This window comes from Amblyomma mixtum, chromosome 1, assembly GCF_055824585.1.
Source record: "Amblyomma mixtum isolate Tamu chromosome 1, ASM5582458v1, whole genome shotgun sequence".
Lineage (NCBI taxonomy): Eukaryota > Metazoa > Arthropoda > Arachnida > Ixodida > Ixodidae > Amblyomma > Amblyomma mixtum.
The window spans coordinates 179,612,960-179,632,895 of record NC_143012.1 but is presented as its reverse complement, the minus strand read 5'-3'; the positions used below and the strand labels follow the sequence as shown (position 1 = coordinate 179,632,895).

Here is a 19,936-nt window from a genome sequence, read left to right as displayed (position 1 = left end):
CTCCAGAAGTGTCGTCTGGCTACGTGATCGAGCAATATCGAATCTGCAAGACGTCAAGCACCCTTCAATAATCATCATCAACGTAATTTACTTCTACAAGATTGAGAGGGAAACTCATCGGTGATGAAACGTTGCGGCGATTTTCGGCAGTGGATATGAGGTGGCAACCAAATTGCCGGACCTTTTTGATTGGTTGGACGTACAGTTGGAAATTAATTTTTATGTACTCGGGAAAGGGATATAAAATAGAATGTGTCTGAGTATTGTCACCGTTTCACTCGAGAAAAAAAAAACTACAGAAGAAAAGCAGTACACGCGACTGAAAGTTAATAAGAATCAAGCTAGGGCGACACTTTTCGTTTCACTTAAAAGTATCGTGCAAGCGAGTGCTGCTAAGGCACTGAAGAAAAAAACATACGACGCCACAGCCAAAAATGTGACCAGAAGAGAACAGAAAACTGAGGGCGGCGGGCGGAAGGGGGCCAGGAGCTTTTCACAAACAGTTCGAAGGGTGCCGACATATTCGACTCTGGACTGTGCTCGCAGCACAGGAAAGAGTTGAATATTAAGCTCCCCCACGCTCTCCCCGGTATCCAAAAAAAATGTTTTTTCTTTGGTCATGAACAGGCTCCCGTCAGCGTCATGTAAGCAGAACTACGCCTTTGGCAATATGAGCAGGTGGGGGCTGCCCTGGAAAGTCAACAACTCAAAAGAAAACATTCGACAGAAGTCTGTCTGGTTGGGGTGCTGGCAGAAGGGGTGCTGGCAACGCACAAACCGACCAGCTCTATCGGTCGCCTTCTCCCCCGCCCAAAAAACCGGCAGCCCAGAGAAAACTTCATTACCCGAACCCGTACATCTACCCCGATCTCATAGACCCCACTTGCAAACACTGCGGTAGCACTGCCACCCTCGATCATATGCTATGGGACTGCCCGGAGGATTCTCCTCCGGAAGCTCTTGTAGAAGCTCCCTCACCAGACGCCTGGGAAGAAGTGCTGCGTAGCTCGGACCCCGCCGTCCAGGCAGGAGCCATCGAGCGCGCCGAAGAGGTCGCCGCCAGCTATCAGCTAACGGCCACCTGGCCCTTCTGCTAAGCGTCCAGGAACCCTTCTTTTCCGACAATAAAGTTTTCTCTCTCTCTCTCTCTCTCTCTTGGCTCGAGCCAGTAGGCAGGCCCGTGCAATTTACTTTTCATCCTTCTCTCAGTCACAACAACAACAACATCAACAGCAGCACCCTGTGGGCTCGGTGGCTGTGCCACATCACTGCCAGCTAACCCTATGGTTTTCGCCATGCAGGTGCTCATCGCCGCAGTCACTTGCATGTTGCCCGCTCTGCTGACTTCGCACTGGTGTGTGCCATTGAGGCATGCGCCGGAGCGGCATCATGACCGGCATCATGACTGTCATCGCCACTGCAGCACGTGCGCAAGCACCAGCAGTAGACGCCTGGGAACTCGACCGACATTGGGCGGCCCAAGCGACAGGGACAGCAATCCATCAGCGGCATATAAAAGGACATCGACCTTCACGCGCGTCTTTTATTTCCTTTTTATCTTTCCTCTGATCTTTTAACTCTCCTCTATCTGCACGTGGCAGCGGTGGTGGCTTATTGGCTCGAGCCAGTAGGCAGGCCCGTGCAATTTCCTTTTCATCCTTCTCTCAGTCAAAACAACAACAACAACAACAGCAGCACTCTGTGGGCTCGGTGGCTGTGCCACAACACTGCCAGCTAACCCTATGGTTTTCGCCATGCAGGTTAGTAAAATGGAATCCCTTTCTAAAAAATCTAGCAATTGCGCTTTGATACAGCTACCGAGCCCTCAGATGTGCCTTGCCATTGTAATTGAATGCGTATCCGTGATTCGTTCATTGCTGTTGTTGTCGGGGGACATTGAAACCAACCCCGGCCCTAACGATAATGCCGCCGTGCTAAGTGAACTACAGAAATTAAATGCCGGTCAGGATACTCTAATCGCGGAAATACAAGATTTGAAGCACCAACTCCTAGCTACAGACAAGAAAATACTTGATCTGAGCCAAAGGATGGCTCAAGTAGAGAGTCAGCACGAAAACCTAATGGCTCTACAAACAGAAATTGACAGCGTCAAAGGTCGAACAGTCCAAACTAACCAGCTCATATGCAGTTTAGAAAACCGCATTGATGATATAGAAAACCGATCCCGACGAAACAACCTGATATTTTACGGCATACGCGACACAAACCCACCTGAAACCTCTGCGCAATCGGAACAACTAATAATTGATCAATGCAATACCCTTTTAAACATAAATTTAGACACAAAAGAAATCGAACGTGCTCATCGCATCGGCCGCCATTCTGACAGCACAGACCGTCCAATCATCGTAAAGCTCACATACCACAAAACTGAAAAGCTCATCTTGGCTAATGGACGCAAGTTGAAGGGTACCGATATTAGTATCGGCGAAGATTTTTCACGGCCTGTGAGAACTGCTCGCAAACACCTTGTTGCGTTTGCAAAAGAGAAAAAAGTAGCTTTCGCCCTTCCTTTCAAAATCCTTTTCATTGGCCCGAAGCGCTATTACTACGATGCATCATCAGAAACAGTCAAAGAAATCTCATAGCTATCATCTCGCGATACCAGGGTAAAAAACTGTTCCCATCCTACGCCTCAGCACAAGCTTTCATTTTCCGTTATCTTTACCAACATTCGTAGCTTTCTTCCGAAACGCGATACCGTATTCAACCTCATCTCATCATCTGATAGTAACCTGCTCATCCTAACAGAAACCTGGTTGACCAACGATGTTAGCGACCATGAAATACAGAGAGACTTTCCTGGTTTTGACATTTATCGCAAAGATCGTAAAGAAACACGAAGTGGTGGGGGGGGGGGGGGGGGTTAATAGCAGCAAGCCAGCAGTTGTCATGTACGCCATCAACCTTGCCTCAGATCTGGAAATTCTTTGGCTTCTCATTCGAGCCTCGCCCCAAACAGTATTGCTGGGCGTCTGCTACCGCCCTCCAAACAGTAACCCTGATTTCTGCACAAAATTAAATAAAATTCTTTGTGACGTTGATACATCACACCCTAATGCACATCTATCATTCGGTGACTTTAACTTTCCAAATATTGATTGGCGGACCCAAACGGCTGCTAACACTTGTGGGAATCTGGCTTTCCGCCGTCGCCTTTGCGCGGCTGTGCCGGCCGCCCGCGTTGTTTCTCCTCTTTCCCTTGCTCCCGCCTCAGGCGGTGGAGAGGCGGCTGGGTGACTAATCACTGTCATTTAGCCACAGCTCCGCCCCGGCTCCCCAAGGGCCTTTGCCATTGGCGCCTTTTGGCGGGAAACCGGGACCCGTTTTGGCGGCCGCGCATCCCGCGACCGTCCGAGCGGGGCCCAGAGAGAGAGATCCCTCCGAGACAGCGTAAGGTGCGTACGTTACTGTTTGTCCGTGCCGGCCTTTGCCGTTCGGACCAGTGCTTACTCGAGCTCGCCCGCACGTGTCCTCTGACCTGCAGCGGCTCGAGCCTGTCCAGCGGGGTCCAGCGACCTCTGACAGGCGTACCTTGCGTTGAATGCCCACTCTCTCTCGCAACCGGCCCAACGGTCGACACGAGAGAGAGATCACAGCACTGCCGCGGGGACATTCTCCTGCAGCGGCGTGCTAGCGGTGCGCATTACTCGAGTCGCTTCGTGCGCGCAGCGGAGCCTTGCTCCTCGCGCGCCCCCGGGACGGGGTGACTATTGAGTGTTTGTGTATCTGCTAGAGGACGATGTGAATAAACGTCTCCTTTGTGAACTTGGAGGCCTATTTCTTTGTGGCGAATCGCTCTCCTCCCAGCGGAGGTTGAGTGCGCTGCAGCGGTGTCCCAGTGTGTGTGCGGTGACGGCTGATCGGGGCCCTTGGCTCGCGCGAAGCTCGAACCCGCGGTGGGTGGTGGCCTGTGTCCACTTAGAAACCCACACACTGAATCAAATTATTTTCTTGACGTATGTCTTAATTCTAACCTTACGCAACTCATTACGGAGCCGACACGTGCAGCAGAAAACTCCGCCTCTATTCTAGACCTGATACTAACAAACCATCCGGAAAGCCTAACGTCTATTTGTTTCCTACCAGAGATTAGTGATCACAAGGTAATCCATACCACATTTTCCTTTGCTCCAACACCAGGTGTCACTCACAAAAAAACTATCGCCCTGTGCGATAAAGGGAACTATGAGGCCATAAATAATGAACTAACTGCCTTCTTTCCATCTTTTGAAGCATAATTTCATAACAGATCTCCTGAGGACAACTGGATTATATTTAAAACTATGGTACACGAACTAACAAACAAATTCATTCCGAAAACCACTTTTTATGAAAATCGCCACAAACCATGGTTCACAAGGTCCATAAATCGAATAGAAAAAAAGACTTTTCCGCGCAGCCAAACTTAGACCGAGCACTTCAGCATGGAATAAATACTACGCAGCCGAAAAAGATTATCTAGCAGCTATCCGCGACGCAAAGCACTCTTTTTTCCGAAATGATTTGCCTAACATTCTACGTCACAACCCAGAAAAAATTTTGAAAATAATAAACCCCCAACAGCCCAGTGAAGTTATTCTCGCTAACGAATGTGATGAAATAATCGCAGATGCTGACAGTGCAGACATGTTTAATCACGCATTTTCATCTGTATTTACCAAGGATACCGACCTACTTTCCGCGTCTACCTTTCCCAGAAACACAACGAATAACATGCCGGCCACAACGTTCTGGTTTGGTTTGGTTTATGGGGTTTAACGTCCCAAAGCGACTAAGGCTATGAGAGACGCCGTAGTGGAGGGCTCCGGAAATTTCGACCACCTGGGGTTCTTTAACGTGCGCTGACATCGCACAGTACACGGGCCTCTAGAATTTCTCCTCCAAAGAAATTCTAGCCGCCGCGGCCGGGATCGAACCCGCGTCTTTTGGGTCAGCAGCCGAGCACCATAACCACTGAGCCACCGCGGCGGCCGTTCTCTGTTGATGGTGTCGCTTCCCAAATTCAAAATATTAAACTCTCATCATCAGCCGGCATCAACGAAATCAACTCGAAAATGGTAAAGAATACCAAACATACCTCTGCAAAATTTTTGTGCCTCATATTTTCGCAGTCATTGTCTACAGGTATTTTGCCTCACGACTGGAAGGTGGGAAAGGTCGTTCCCGTCTACAAATCAGGTAATAAAAATTCCCCTTTGAATTATCGTCCCATCTCACTAGCCAGCGTTCCGTGCAAGATCATGGAGCATGTCATATACTGGCAAATTATGAACTTCTTAGATACTAGCAACTTCTTTCACTCTTCACAACATGGATTTAAAAAAGCATTTTCATGTGAAACACAGTTGGCACTTTTACTACATGACCTGCATGCAAATTTTGACTGTAACATCCAGACTGACGCTGTATTTTTAGATTACGCTAAAGCATTCGATAAAGTATCCCACCGACGCTTGCTGCTAAAACTTTCCCTCTTAAATTTACACCCACATGTCTTAAGATGGTTAGAACAGTTTCTTACTAATCGTACAAAATCTGTGCTCATAAACAGCCAGTCGTCTAGCCCCCTACCCGTAACCTCAGTTGTCCCACAAGGGTCCGTCCTTGGTCCTCTTATTTTCTTAATATACATTAACGAATTACCCTTGCATGTGTCTTCCTCAATCCGATTATTTGCTGACGACTGCGTTATTTATCGTACAGTAACTAACGTCTCAGACAAAAAGGTGCGACCAGTGGTTAATGACTCTTAACCCTAACAAATGTAATCTCATGTCATTCACCCGAAGTCTTAGACCTTTTCGTTCTGCTTACACTATAGACAACCTACCAATAGAATCTGTGCAAACATTTAAGTACCTAGGCGTCACACTATCAACTAGCCTATCCTGGAATGCGCATATTGTGAATATCATTTCATCGGCCAACAAAAAACTAGGTTTCCTCAAACGCGCTTACGCCATGCACCAAAAGACTTAAAATTACTAGCATATAAGTCACTGATAAGACCTAAACTTAAATACGCATCAGCCATCTGGGATCCCCATCAAAACTATCTGAAGGCTAACCTCGAACAAGTTCAAAATCGCGCTGTTAGATTCATTCATTCCGCATACTCATATGACATCAGTGTATCGTCTTTAAAAGCTGAAATTAACTTGTCACTTCTTTCCCATCGCCGGCGCAATGCTAGTCTCTGCCTTTTTCACAAATTCTTCAATAGTTCATTGCAAGAAGCACCCTACATCGTACGCCGCATGCACATATCCCAGCGCACTGGTCGTCCGCTTCAAGTTGTTCGTCCACGCTCCCGTACCACTGCATTCTCGGCCTCGTTTTTTGCCCGAGCAGCATCCGACTGGAACGGCCTTTCCCACCAAGTCGCATCCATTACCTGTCCATCAAGATACTACCAAGAGTTAACGCAGCTGATGTTAGATTAAACCAAACCTCATGTTATATCCGTAGCACCACCCTTTATGTCTTTAAGGGGTCTTTAAGGAAATAAACTGAACTTCTAAGAAAATGTCCTTGGGGTAAAAAATCAGTCAAAATAGGATTTTACCAGGAAACAAAGGCCCTACATAACGAATCCGATCATAATGCGCAATAAATTAAATCAATAAATCAAAACAAATCAATCAAACAAATGCTTACGCTGGGTAGTTTCTACAGAACGAGTCTTCGGTTAGCCTAAGCCCGCGGTGCTTGTAAGTCGACCAGGAAGCACGTGAAGCAAGTTATAAGGAGCTTTATAACAAAACATTAGACACACTCACAAAACTCTAATAGCTAAACAAATAAATGGCCTCACAAAAAAGATAGCAAATGAATACGAAAGGCAAAACATTCATCAAGAAAAAAAGTTCAACATCACTTCATAAATTTCGTTTACCATTTTCTTTGTTATTTTATACCGAAAAATGTTTCACTGAGCACATTGAAAAAGGTTGCGAAATAAATTCTGGTTTCCTACCAAGAGTTTGCGAACGCTGGAGGCTTAATGCATTTTTTTCTGTTTTTCGCAATGCATGTACACCGGGCGAAACTGGCTGGAATACGCACAACGTACTAAGTACTTTCCTTTGCAGCCTGTTTCATCGCTACACTTTGCCACAGAGCTCCGTATACGGCCATTTCTTCAACGCTCGCTTCATACTGCTGTCCGGGAGCACCATTAAAAAAAAAGAATAGGAAGTTTACAGACAGTTCTTTAGTACAGGCGAAATCTTTTTTCCAGGTGCGCATTTTTTTTCTAACTATATCACAATTTGTTGAATACAGAAGTGGTACAACATATTGGTACAACAACAGCGAGTTACCCTTTTAGAGAGCCTGAAACCTGGTTAGTGTCTACACCACGCATAAATACTGGTAAACAGCGCCTACAATATACACTTCCTTCTCTTTTAAACGCATACAAATCTGCAAATTTTAACTTGTTTACCTGTACTCATCGTGAGCTGCGTTGCTTATACATAGACTGTGTTACAAAATGATTTTTTTCTTTAAACTGCACTAAGTGGTGTTTTTTGTTTTCTTTAATTTGTATTGCTTGATTCATTGTGCTTTTGTTGTACCGTTAAAAGATACTTAACTTATGCAATGATGTTTGGATGACCATGTAAATTGCACACATGTACAAACTAGAGGTAAGATTTTTCTTGGTGTTAATAATGTGTTTTTCTCTGAATTGTTCTCTTTTGTTTTTTGTTACTTTTTTTCTCGTCGCCTGTCACTGCTGCCCGGTATAGGAGGCTGCGGCTCAGTCAAGCTGTCTATGACAGCTTTTTCTGCAGCTCCTCTGTCACTTTTTGAGGCAGAAATAAAATTATTATTATTATTATTATTATTATTATTATTATTATTATTATTATTATTATTATTATTATTATTATTATTATTATTATATTGTCAGAGCAGTCAGACAGACGCTCGGGATGGTGACCAAGAAATGCCCCCTTTTAATGTTCCTTCGTGAAATATGTACAGCCAGAACGGTCACATGACTTATGTGAGAACTGGGTGAGGGAAAGGAAGGCGTAGCGCATATCTCGGCGCGTATCAGTGGGACGGCCGCGCGCACAGTGCTTATCAGGATGACTGTCACACGTATAAACCGTATAGGCAACGGTCCCAAAGTTAACCCTCTTTGTTACTATCCCGGCTGCGGCGGTTGAATTTCTTTGGAGGAGAAATTCTAGAGGCCCGTGTACTGCGCGATGTCAGTGCACGTTAAAGAACCCCAGGTGGTCGAAATTTCCGGAGCCCTTCACTACGGCGTCCCTCATAGCCTTAGTCGCTTTGGGACGTTAAAGCCCATAAACTAAACTCTTTGTTACTATACCGGTAACTTCGATAGATCATTACGAAATAAAGAAATAATAGTAAAATCAGAGGATTGGTTGCAACACACAAAGAAGCAAGATACGAGTAATTGCGCGCAGAAACAAACTTCATGATGACCCTGTTAGTAAAATTGCACACAAACAAAGAAAAAACCTCAGTAACAAAAGGCCCTTCAGCTAATTCTTCAAAACATACAGAGATACTGAGGTTTTCTATGAAAATGATAATGTGTACCAAAATGAAATGGCTGCAAAAAAATGACGCATTTTTTCGTAATTTTGCGTACTTTTGGAAGTTGAAGATTGTTTTTAGCTGTTAATATAGTGGAATTGAAGTTAGTCAACAAGATTGGATTTCTAGGTTGGAAATGTGGGGTTTGACTTATTAGCTTAATGCAGGTGATGCCAAGGTCATACTGAAAAATGTGGTGGGGTGATAGGACGTTGGGGTATTTTAACAATTGGAACAAGCACTAATTAGAGAAAGAGCACCATGTGATAATGCGGATGGCCTGACTTTGTAAAAGTTCTACAAGCGATTAGTGTCAATGGTAAGTATTTACCCATGCAACAATGCCGTAAATGACGTGACTGAAGAAATGCATAACAGTACAAGGGCAAGACTTTGCTGTGAGAAAAATGTGGACGAGCTTCAATGAGTGCTGTAATGCCGAACTCCAGCTTTTTTTTTTTCAGATGATTGACATGCGTGGAAAATTTAAATGTTGAATTCAGAATGACGCCTAGAAAGCTGGTGCAATCAGATGCCAGAATAATACTAAAACAAAAGGTTGTAATTGCTGTGCAGGAAAAGAACGAAATTTCAAGTGCCAGTGGATAACAGTCTTTAATAAATTCTACGCAGTTTTGCAACCAATGGCGCTGCGTTTTCTAAGCATTCACGAAGTCTATCGCGTCGCCGAGAATTATCCCCGGCAGGGCCGGCGTGGCGCATAAATAGGACAGGCCATACACCCTGCTAGCTGCGCGCTTTGAATCAACCTCGGCCAGGTCATACACGTGTTTGGGGCGGTGATTTTCTGCTTCAGCCTCCTCCTCCCATTGCCTGCGTCCGCATTAAGAAGCCGTTGCCGACCAGTCGAGCGCTACTCCCGCCGAGCGTGTGGATCGAAGCGCGGTACGAAAGTACAGTCTTTGTCAAAAGTAACCAGGCTGCATGGTTTGCTTCTCGTTTGTATAGTGGAGGCCTAGCGGCTTTCCTAAAGATCAAAAAGTTCTTTTGAAGTGAGGACAGGGGCTCTCCTTACCATACAGAGACTTTAGAGCTTGAGGGCTGGCATAATAGTTTAAATAAACGACTTAGAAGCAAAGTCATGCAGCCTGGTTACTTTTGACAAAGACTGTACATTACATGAAGGGAGACCGCAGTCGATGACGATGACAGTTTATGAGATTCTATTTACCGCGCTGCTACCTGTGCTTTGGCGGAGTGGCGTGTACAAATGGTTTTCACAAAACAGTTGGCAAACTATCATATCTGAAAACGCATTAAGGCGAAAGCCTTTGATGCCTCATACTGTCGTTAACAGCCGTGTCAGCAGATTTGTCCGCGTTTCGGCGTCACTATACTTGAAAAGAAACTGCGTCGAGGCTGGGAACCTAACCAGGGCCCTTGGCATTTGAGGCGGAGACGCTACCACTCCGCCACGAAGGCTCAAGGTTTGAGCGTGAATAAAGGCGCATCCAGTGAATGCATGGGTTTCATAAATGAAATAAAAGAAATAAAAAAATAAAGGTAAGAAAGGAAAAATAAATAAGGAATTAAGAAAAGCAAAGAAAAATAACAATAAAATAAAAAATATGAAAAATTTATGAAATAAAAACGACCACAAAATAAGACAACAAACAACAATAAAGAAAATATTAAATAGAAATTCATATGAAAAATAAAAATAAAAACAAGAAAAAACAAGTAAGGAACAAAAATAAAAATAAAATAAAACAAATATGAAAGATAACAAAAATAAAAAACAATAAAGATACGAAAAGAAACACATAAAGATAGTAAAATGAAAAATATGAAAAATAACAAAAGTGCGCCAGGAAACGCTTTCACCTTGGAGCACTTTAGAGAGCCAAAGTGCCCCCTGAATTTTTTTACCTGGTCAGACGTTATTGCATTGTACTCAATAAATAGAAATCTTAACCAGCAGAAAGCTTCTCAAAAGAAGCGTGAACGGTTAATAAACAAAGAGTAGACTCTACAATAGCGACGCGATTCTTTGCAAGATTGCGTCCCATTCGCCACGCAAAGGACAAAAACCTCAAATACACCTCTCGAACTTTATTGACAAAAGTTTTTAATACTTTCTTCTTTAATTTACAAGCTGAAACCTTACCGGCCAAAACATGGCTAGAGTATAATGGCATTTCCGTACCGTCGTGATCTAACTGCCCGCTTTCTAGAAAGCCAGCTATAGCAGAGCACGTCTTTCATGATTGCTGAGATACTGCGCTCTAGTGGGACATTCCGCTGGAGAAGGACGTACCATTGACAGCACGGAGAATTCGTTTCCTAGCAGTTGAAGCAGATGTAATGAAGTAATCAACTGCTATCAGTTGTTGGACTTCATAGCATTTGGCGGAACGGTATGGCTGCCCGGCACTGTGACCAAAGTGCATAGTCGGTGCATTGTTACTTTTGACCAAGTGTATGTCCTGAGGCAGCAGGACTGTGGCGCAGAACTATGAGTCTATGGACACGATTGAAAGAATGAGAGTGCACTAGATATGGTTGATTATCCAAGTGCATGGTAGCCATAAATATTTAATCATCCCTGTATCCTTTGTACCTGCTCAAGTTGCGTTGAGAGAGACTTTAATGAATACAGGAGAAGTCTGCCTTGTCATGAGCCTAGCATGCTACTCCAGCTTGCAACGAGGCGTCTGTACTGAGACCAGTTGCGCTTTCTGCGTCGGCGCCAACTCGGAGCATACGGCAGTTTTTTTTCCCCCGTACGGAATACATTTCTGGTTACACAACACCTTCTTTTAAGTCAAGAAACTGAAGTTGATGTTTCTTTTCGCGCCCACTAGGCAAAAAAAAGCAAAACAAGGACAGTCACTCTTTCGGCACGTTTCAAATGGGCTGAATTGAAGGGCAACAAAGGCTTACTATTTTAACCTTCATACGTTCAACATGCACGACCGGGGTGAAAGGAGGAGATTATGTATTAAAGCATAAACTTGTTATATGAAGGTAGCTCGAAGGTTGAAACAAGCAATTCAAGCCTTTGTCTGAGCACTGAAAATGTTTTAAATCCCTAGATTCCAAGGAATGATGGCCGCTGTCAATTAAATTCGTATCTAAAAATCTTTGCTTCCTGTATATTGTCTAAATATTTCTCGAATGACTGATGTAGTTTAGCTAAAGAGAGGTCACTTGATATCGGGGCGATACAAGAGCAGACACATATCACCTCCTTTTGAAGTTGGGACTTTTTACTTAACAGAATATATGTAGGTCTTAGGTAATATGACAAAAGGTATAGAAAACTGCTAGCTATGATCGCTATTGAGTTTTGAAATGCCACACTTCCAAACAGGTAAACAAGTTCAACGCAACGAGGCAGTGATTAATAGAGGTTTTCGATATCAATCGACAGCACACGAAGGCGATCAATGTTGTCAGACTGCACAGGGTCCAGAACTTCACTCGAATTTTTTACACTAAGGAGTCATTAGTTTAAAAATATTCATCTCAATACCCTCTATCCCCTCTTCTCTGTATCATGGCACTGCAACAACTCTTGCAGAAAGAAATGCGCAAAAAGAACACAAATCTGTCGCAACAAACAGTTATTTTTATACTTGTGGGCGTCATAATCATGAAAAAACCTGGCAGAAATGTTCTCCGTAATCTGCGTTTTCATGGAAATAACAGCCATTACCGTACCTTCTAGGTTCACGTGATCTGACGAGATTAATGCTGTCTGATGAGAACGCCCCTGCATTTTGTTCGCAGAGAGGTACGTGGCAGAGTGTATGCCAATGTGGGCATACAAGATACCATCGCCGTCGTATCCAAGTGTGTTTCCACGAATGGAAGTCTGCCTGCGTTACTCGTGGGTGATTTAAATCGCAAAGAAAGCAGTTTTTACTCAAGAATAGAAGACTTATTCGGGCTGAAACTAGAATCAGGCGTTAACGAACCGACCAGCCAGTGGGGAACTGCGTTGGACTTGGTTTTCTCTGACTTCGTTGGAAGGGGGGCGGATTTCGTCGCGGATCGAATAAGCTCCGTACCTATATCTACTTTACTGATCACAAGACGGTGTCTGTGCTAATTAAGAAGAGTCGAGAAGAAGAATGTGAATCGATGGATAACGACGAAACTGTTATGGAAGACGACAGTTCGCCTAACCAGTAAAGTTAAGAATTTATTGAAGGTGCCAGTGAAAATGTTAAGCAGTGCTTTGTGTGATAGTTGGTCGCAATAAGTACAAGTGAAATGTTTGTGAGTGTGTTTATCATATGGGGAAATAAACATACAAATTCGTATTTCCATTGATGTACATCCTTTTAATCTCATTCATATCAATTTTAGTAAACGAAACAGCTAGCGCTCGTTACTCCAACGTCTTCAAGACGGTGACGGACTTTTTTTTCGAGAATTTGAATATTTACTCTATGCCACTAAACCGGTATGGTGTCGTGTGCACGAGCCGCGTGCTGTTATCGCCTGTGATCGACAGCTGTAAGCTTAGTGCACTCACTTCCCATAGTGCGCTACTTACGCTGCCCGCGTTCGAGGCTTGCCTACTTCCTCTAAAGCCCTTCAAACCTCAGGGGCTTCAACTTCCCTGCCTCGCCTCTGCTCTGATGCGTCTACTAGCGCTACGTAATGCATCAGCCACTGCTGCCGAGTGGCGTCCCTTTAATTTGAACGGCTCACAGTTCGAAACAATTTCATATCCCTTCGACCTCTGATTCTCTTGTTTCGAAGGCAACATCTCAAGCGTTAAAAAAAAAAAACTGCGTCGGCCGGGAATCGAACCCGGGCCACCCGCGTGGCAGGCGAGTATTCTACCACTGAACCACCGACGCCGATGTGAGTGGCCTTCAATCATATACTATACATAGAAAGAGGTCTTGCGTAATTCCTTCCTTGACTGTGCATGTAGGTCAGTGCAGCGGCGAGCGCCGGCTCGCAGGTGAGCTCTAGCGGCAACGGCTGCACCGAAGCGCTCGTGCAGCGCAGCCTGCTGCTAGCATATGGATTACTCAAAGAACTGAGCCCATTGTCCTGTGCGGCTGCACGCGGTATGGGAGATGTAAAAAAAAATAAGTAACTACGGGGAGCACATAGGCGTTACCGGCACTAGTTCCGTATGTGCGAATGAAAAGCCAGCACTCTGGTACAGTGCAAGTTCTACGCGGCCAATAGATGCTTTATACCTTCCTGGATCACCTAGGGGTAATTTCATCGCACTATTTCAGTTATTTTGTCAGCCCTATGTTATTTTGTGCTTGTAGGGTAGTAGCTGGGTCTTCAATATGGGTCGGCAACAGGCACATTCGATACAAGAAAGTACCTGAAGTGCCTCGGACCCTTCACAAAAGAAAATAAAAGTACCACGTGCCGGATTGGCCGCACTAAGGAGAACGAATCTCTTCGTGCGGAGACACGAAATTTCAGTTAGAAGCACCTAACTCTCCAAATACTCAGAAGAAAACAGGGTTTTACCATGTGGGCACGCTAAGCTGGGATCTGCTACGTAAGGGAAGCAAATGGAGAATCGCATCGCTGTGTTAAACGGCTTCTAATCAGACACAACGATTACCCCGGCAACAATCTGTCCTTTCAGAGGTTTCTGTTCGTGCATATCTGTCAAGCGGTGCTATCGATTCGAACCCTTGAAGTTGCAGTCACTGACCTTATAAAAAAGAATAAAAGGGATCTCAGGCACTGAGTTTCGCTCTTGATCATTATGAGGTGGGCAAGAATAGAAATCACTTAAATACATTATAGAGGGCGTTACAGTTAAGTAGTAAGCCCGATTCTTACGAAAAGTTACGAAAAGCAATTTAAAAAAGACGTTGACTCATGAGCAGTGTGTGGTAACTCTGTAGAAACAATTGAACATCTTATACTCGAATGTGATGGTATCCATCCGGATATTGATGCATGCACAGTCACTCTTCCTGAGGCCATATAGGTTTAGAGATAACAATGTTCATGTGACTGAATCTGCGGTGGAAGTCAGAGGAAAGCCATTGGAAGATTGGTGGCTCAAAAGCATAGGAGTGACATAAGGTTAGAAGTGTAGGGTTAAAAATGTATATTAAGCAAATGGCCCATTTATAGACTCGGTTCTAACACCATTAAATAAATAATTAAAAAAGCCGAGCATGGTGGCAACAGCGACACCACCGTTTCAAAGGGGACGTTCCTGTCTTCCTTATATCCAACCCAAGCTTGAAAAAGACGCCCTGTACGAATGGACATTTCACTTTAGTGCAGGGTTGTAAGCAGTGTTCTGGACCTGGTAAACTTTCTTTTTAAGTGATTACTGGCAGGTTATTTAACCAAGGCACATTAGCCATTCAAAACAATTTTATTTTAGAGCAAGATTTTCAATGTCAAATTTGTACGGCATGTTGATAAATGTCTGTTTCACCTGCTTTCTTAAGACAACTTTGGCGTCGTCTCTTTTTTGGAAGCGTATACTAAAGAGGCCACCAATCCCTGCGACCATCCTTTGATGAGCACAGACACTTCGCTTTGATGTATTCACGATACTGCAGAGGAAATGAGATCCCGTCCGCCGTTCTACGACACAGTTGAGATAACTTCTTAGTGTCCATCGTGGTCACGCCTTTGGTTTAAAGTCATGGTTTTAACCAAGCGAAGTGCCCGCGCTCACCGCAGAAGCATCGCTCTTAAAGATGAAATGGTTATACGCGGTTGCTTTGCGTTACTGAGTTCCTTCAATCTGGCGCGAGGTTTGTAAGATCGTTCGAGGGAGCTAACGTCGCGAAGCAAGGCCACAATAACGTGACATTTTTTTTAAAACTCGCTGGTTTTATTTCAAGCTGAAAAAGAACCATGGTAAATTTACTTTGAAGAAAAAAAGTAACATTCGAATTTCTCAACTTGCCCCTCAACTTCTACATTGAAAATCTTGATATTGTCACGTTGTAGTGACGGCAGTCCAGCGGTCAGGAAGACACCAGCCAGTCTTGGAAATGAAGCTGTTTATTTAGGCTGACTTGGGCCCGCAAAAGAACTGAGTCTCTCGGCGGCGGCGTAAGCAACAAACGTGCTCGTCAGTCGTCGAACTACCAATTGGCGCTGCTCGGGGTATCGTTCAATTTAAAGCCGGCAAGGAAACTTCGAGATAACAGGTCGAGATCATCTAGAGTAATCTAGATACACGTAGATGCAGCTGTTCATGGCTGTGAACAATCGAGATAAGTCCGGTCGCTTCTCGCGTCACGAACAAAAATGATAACACCCCTTTTCTGCGGCCTTGCGCGAACGAACGGGCGCTACAATGATACGTGGCAATATGATGTTAGCGATAAAAAGTTAGCTAATACATAATCGTTAATTAAAAAATCTGAAACGTAAAAAAAATCTGTTTTCCTGGTCAGGATGACTCCTTATGACGGCGGTAAAATTCTCATCTATCCGGTGAGTAATAGGCATATGGTCTTGCTGAATATTCATGCGCCATTAAAAGTCTTGTGTCTGGGTTTTTGTCTTCTGTAAGTATGGCAGAGTTTTGTCAGGCTGTCAGCAAACACTGTCATGCTGATATTGAAGCGAAAGCTTCCCTACGGGACCTGGGCCTTCAATCGCGGAACGTGTAAATTTGACCCGCAGCTGAGCTAGAGGTCAAAGCATGAAAAAGAGAAAAATTAATTGAATCAATATCAATGATTGGGAGTCGAACCCGTGGCTGCGCGAACAAGTCCCCTTTAAAGGCCGCTCAGCGCGACCACTTCCCGCCCCCACTGTATCGTTCTGTCTACTTCGGGCTCATGGTTGAAGATGTTTTAAGGCGAGTGCGTAAAATGTCAATTTATCCTTGCACCAAAACATTTTTCTGCAAAATAAAACACACTGAAATTCTACCTGTCAACACGTGGCTCAATAGGAAAAACATTTTTATGTCTTTTGTAAACTGCCGCTTGTGCAATGTGCCTGAAACAATTCAACATGGTTTTATAGATTGCAAAGACGAGATTTTGTTTTGGGATGTTGTGCAGAGGACTGTACAGAAAGATTTTCTTCTAAATTCGTGATTGGTGTTTTTGTACAGGCGTTATTGCACTGTACTCAAGAAATAGAAATCTTAATGAATAAAAAGCGTGTCGAAAAAAGCGTGAACGGTTAATAAGCAAGTTGTAGACTCTACAATAGCGACGATATTGTTTGCAAGATTGCGTCCCATTCGCAACGTAAAGGACAAAGACATCAAATGCACCTCTCGCACTTTATTTCAAAAGTTTTTAATGCTTTCTTCTTTAATTTACACGCCGAAACCTTACCAGCCAAGACTTGGCTAGTAGGCCGCCGCGTTGGCTCAGTGGTTATGGTGCTGGGCTGCCGACCCTAAAGACGCGGGTTCGATCCCGGCCGCGGCGGTCGAATTTCTTTGGAGGAGAAATTCTAGAGGCCCGTGTACTCTGCGATGTCAGTGCACGTTAAAGAACCCCAGGTGGTCCAAATTATCCGGAGCCCTCCACTATGGCGTCTCTCAAAGCCTGAGTCGCTTTGGGACGTTAAACCCCATAAAACCAAACCAAACCAAGACTTTGCTAGAGTGTAATGGTACTTCCGTCCCGTCGTGATCGAACTGTCCGCTTTCTAGAAGGCCAGCTATAGCAGAGCACGTCTTTCATGATTGCTGAGATACTGCGCTCTATTGGGACATTCTGCTGGAGAAGGACGTACCATTGACAGCAACGGAGAATTCGTTTCCTAGCTGTTGAACCAAATGTAATGAAGTTATCAAGTGCGACCAGTTGTACTTCATAGCATTTAGCGGAACGATATGGCTGTCCGGTGCATTGTTACTTTCGACCAAGTGTATGTCCCGAGGCAGCAGTACTAAGGCGCAGAGCTACGAGTCCATGGACACGCTTGAAAGAATGAGAGTCCATTAGATATGGTTGACTATCCAAGTGTGTGGTAGCCATAAATATTTAATCATCCATGTATCCTTTGTACCTGCTCAAGTTGCGTTGAGAGAAAGAGACTTTAATGAATACAGGAGAAGTCTGCCTTGTCATGAGCCTAGCATGCTACTCCAGCTTGCAACGAGACGACTGCACTGAGGCCAGGTGCGCACTCTGCGTCGGCGCAAACTCGGAGCGTAAGTTTTTTTGTTTTTTTCGTAGAGAATACATTTCTGGATACGCAGCACCTTCTTTTCAGCCAAGCCACTGAAGTCCATGTGTCTTTCCGCGCCCACTACGCAAAAAAGCAAAACAATGCCAGTTGCTCTGTCGACACGTCTCAAATGGGCTGAATTGAAGGGCACCAGAGGATTACTATTTTAATGTTCATACGCTCAACATGCACGACCGGGGTGAAAGCAGGAGCTTATGTAATAAAGCATAAACTTGTTATTTGAAGGTAGATCGAAGATTAAAACAAGCAATTTAAGCCTCAGTCGGAGCAGTGAAATTATTTTAAAATTCCTGGATTCCAATGAACGTTGGCGACTGTCAATAAAAATCAGTGAGCCAACTTCGTATCTAAATGTCGCTACTGCATATTGTCTAAGTATTTCTTGACCGACTGATCTGGTTTTACTAAAAAGAGGTCACTTGGTATCGGGGCGACACAAGAGCAGGCACATATCACTTACCAGAATATACGTAGTTATTAGGTAATATGATAAAAGATCTAGAAAACTGCTAGCTGTGATCCCTGCTGAGTTTTCAAATGCCAAACTTCCAAACAGGTCAATAAGTTCAACGCAGCTTAGTAACAAACTACAAGGCAGTAATTAATAGATGTTTTCAACATCAATCGACAGCTCACGAAGGCGATCAATGTTGCCAGAGTGCACAAGGCCCAGAACTTCACTTAAGTTTTGCATACTAAGGGAGTCATTAGCTTAAAAAGCCGCCGCGGTGGCTCAGTGGTTATGGTGCTCGGCTGCTGTCCCGAAAGACGCGGGTTCGATCCCGGCCGCGGCGGCTAGAATTTCTTTGGAGGAGAAATTCTAGAGGCCCGTGTACTGTGCGATGTCAGTGCACGTTAAAGAACACCAGGTGGTCGAAATTTCCGGAGCCCTTCACTACGGCGTCTCTCATAGCCTGAGTAGCTTTGGGACGTTAAACCCCATAAATTAAACCAAACCATTAGCTTAAAAAGATTGATCTCAATCTTCTCTCCCCCCTCTTTGTATCACGACAATGCCACAACGCTTGCACAAAGAAATGTGCAAAAGGAACAGAAATCTATCCCAACAAAGTTATTTTGATACCTGTACGCGCCATAATCATAAAAAAAAAAACGAGGAAGAAATGTACTCCGTAACCTGCGTTTTCACATTAATAGCGGCCACTACCGTATCTAATTCAAGGATCATGTGATCTGAGGAGATTAATGCTGCCTGGTTAAAACTCCCCTGTATTTTGTTCTCAGAGTAGTGGTTCGCTGTCAGAAGACGTAGCCAACATGGTTTGCACCCCGGTTAGTGAAAGGGGCGGGCTTCGCGGAGTACGATAGGCGCTCGCTTTGTTCCTAGAATTGGCATATTTACTCTATGCCACTATCCCTACGGCTACCTTTCAGTTGATTGCCTTGAGCGTAGTGTTATCAGACGGGGATAGTGCCGTGTGCACGAGCCGCTTGCTGTTATCGCCCGTGATCAACCGTTCCAAGCGTAAACCGCCCATAGATGGCAGTGCACTCGCTTCCCAGAGTTCTGTACGCACGTTGCCCAGCATTCGTGGCTTGCCTACTTCCTCTAAAGCGCTTCAAACCTCATGGGCTTCAACTTCCCTGCCTCGCCTCTGCTCTAGCGCTACGTAATTCATAGAGCGTAATTCGTACTAGCGCTACGTAATTCATCATTCATTATTACAGCGCAAAGACGGCACAGAACAAGAAGGGGACACAACAGCGCTGTGCCGTCTTTGCGCTGTAATAATGAATGTATGTAACCAACTCGCCCAAAATGTTGTATTATGGTAATTCATCAGCTGCTGCTGCCGAATGGCGTCCCTTTAATTCGAACTCCGCATTATAGTGATATTCTAGGCATCTGGAACAAACAGCGCGATCGAAGACGAGCACAAAAGACAAGAAAACGGACGACACGGCGCTGATGTCAGCGCAGTGTCAGCGCCGTGTCGTCCGTTTTCTTGTCTTTTGTGCTCGTCTTTGTTTGCGCTGTTTGTTCAAGATGCTTGACCAACTAGCCCGCCAAAACGTGTTATTCTAGGCACTATGTCCGCACAGTTCGAAGTAATTGCAGCCTCCTTCCACCTGTAATTCTTATGTTTCGAATACGTGAGAGTAATTCCCGCCAGTCGTTAGAAGCACCACTCTCAAGCGTGACGAAATAAAATAAAGGCAA

The 19,936-nt window shown here is 44.5% G+C and overlaps 1 non-coding gene and 1 pseudogene across 1 annotated transcript; one reads left to right on the top strand and one right to left on the bottom strand.

The window, feature by feature from the left end:
* The first annotated feature begins 1,283 nt into the window (after positions 1-1,283).
* LOC149370112 (uncharacterized) lies at positions 1,284-6,467 on the top strand (annotated as a pseudogene).
* A 6,901-nt stretch (positions 6,468-13,368) lies between these two features.
* TRNAG-GCC (transfer RNA glycine (anticodon GCC)) lies at positions 13,369-13,439 on the bottom strand. The gene has a single exon. It is a non-coding gene; the product is annotated as a tRNA-Gly (tRNA).
* Between the last annotated feature and the right edge of the window lie 6,497 nt (positions 13,440-19,936).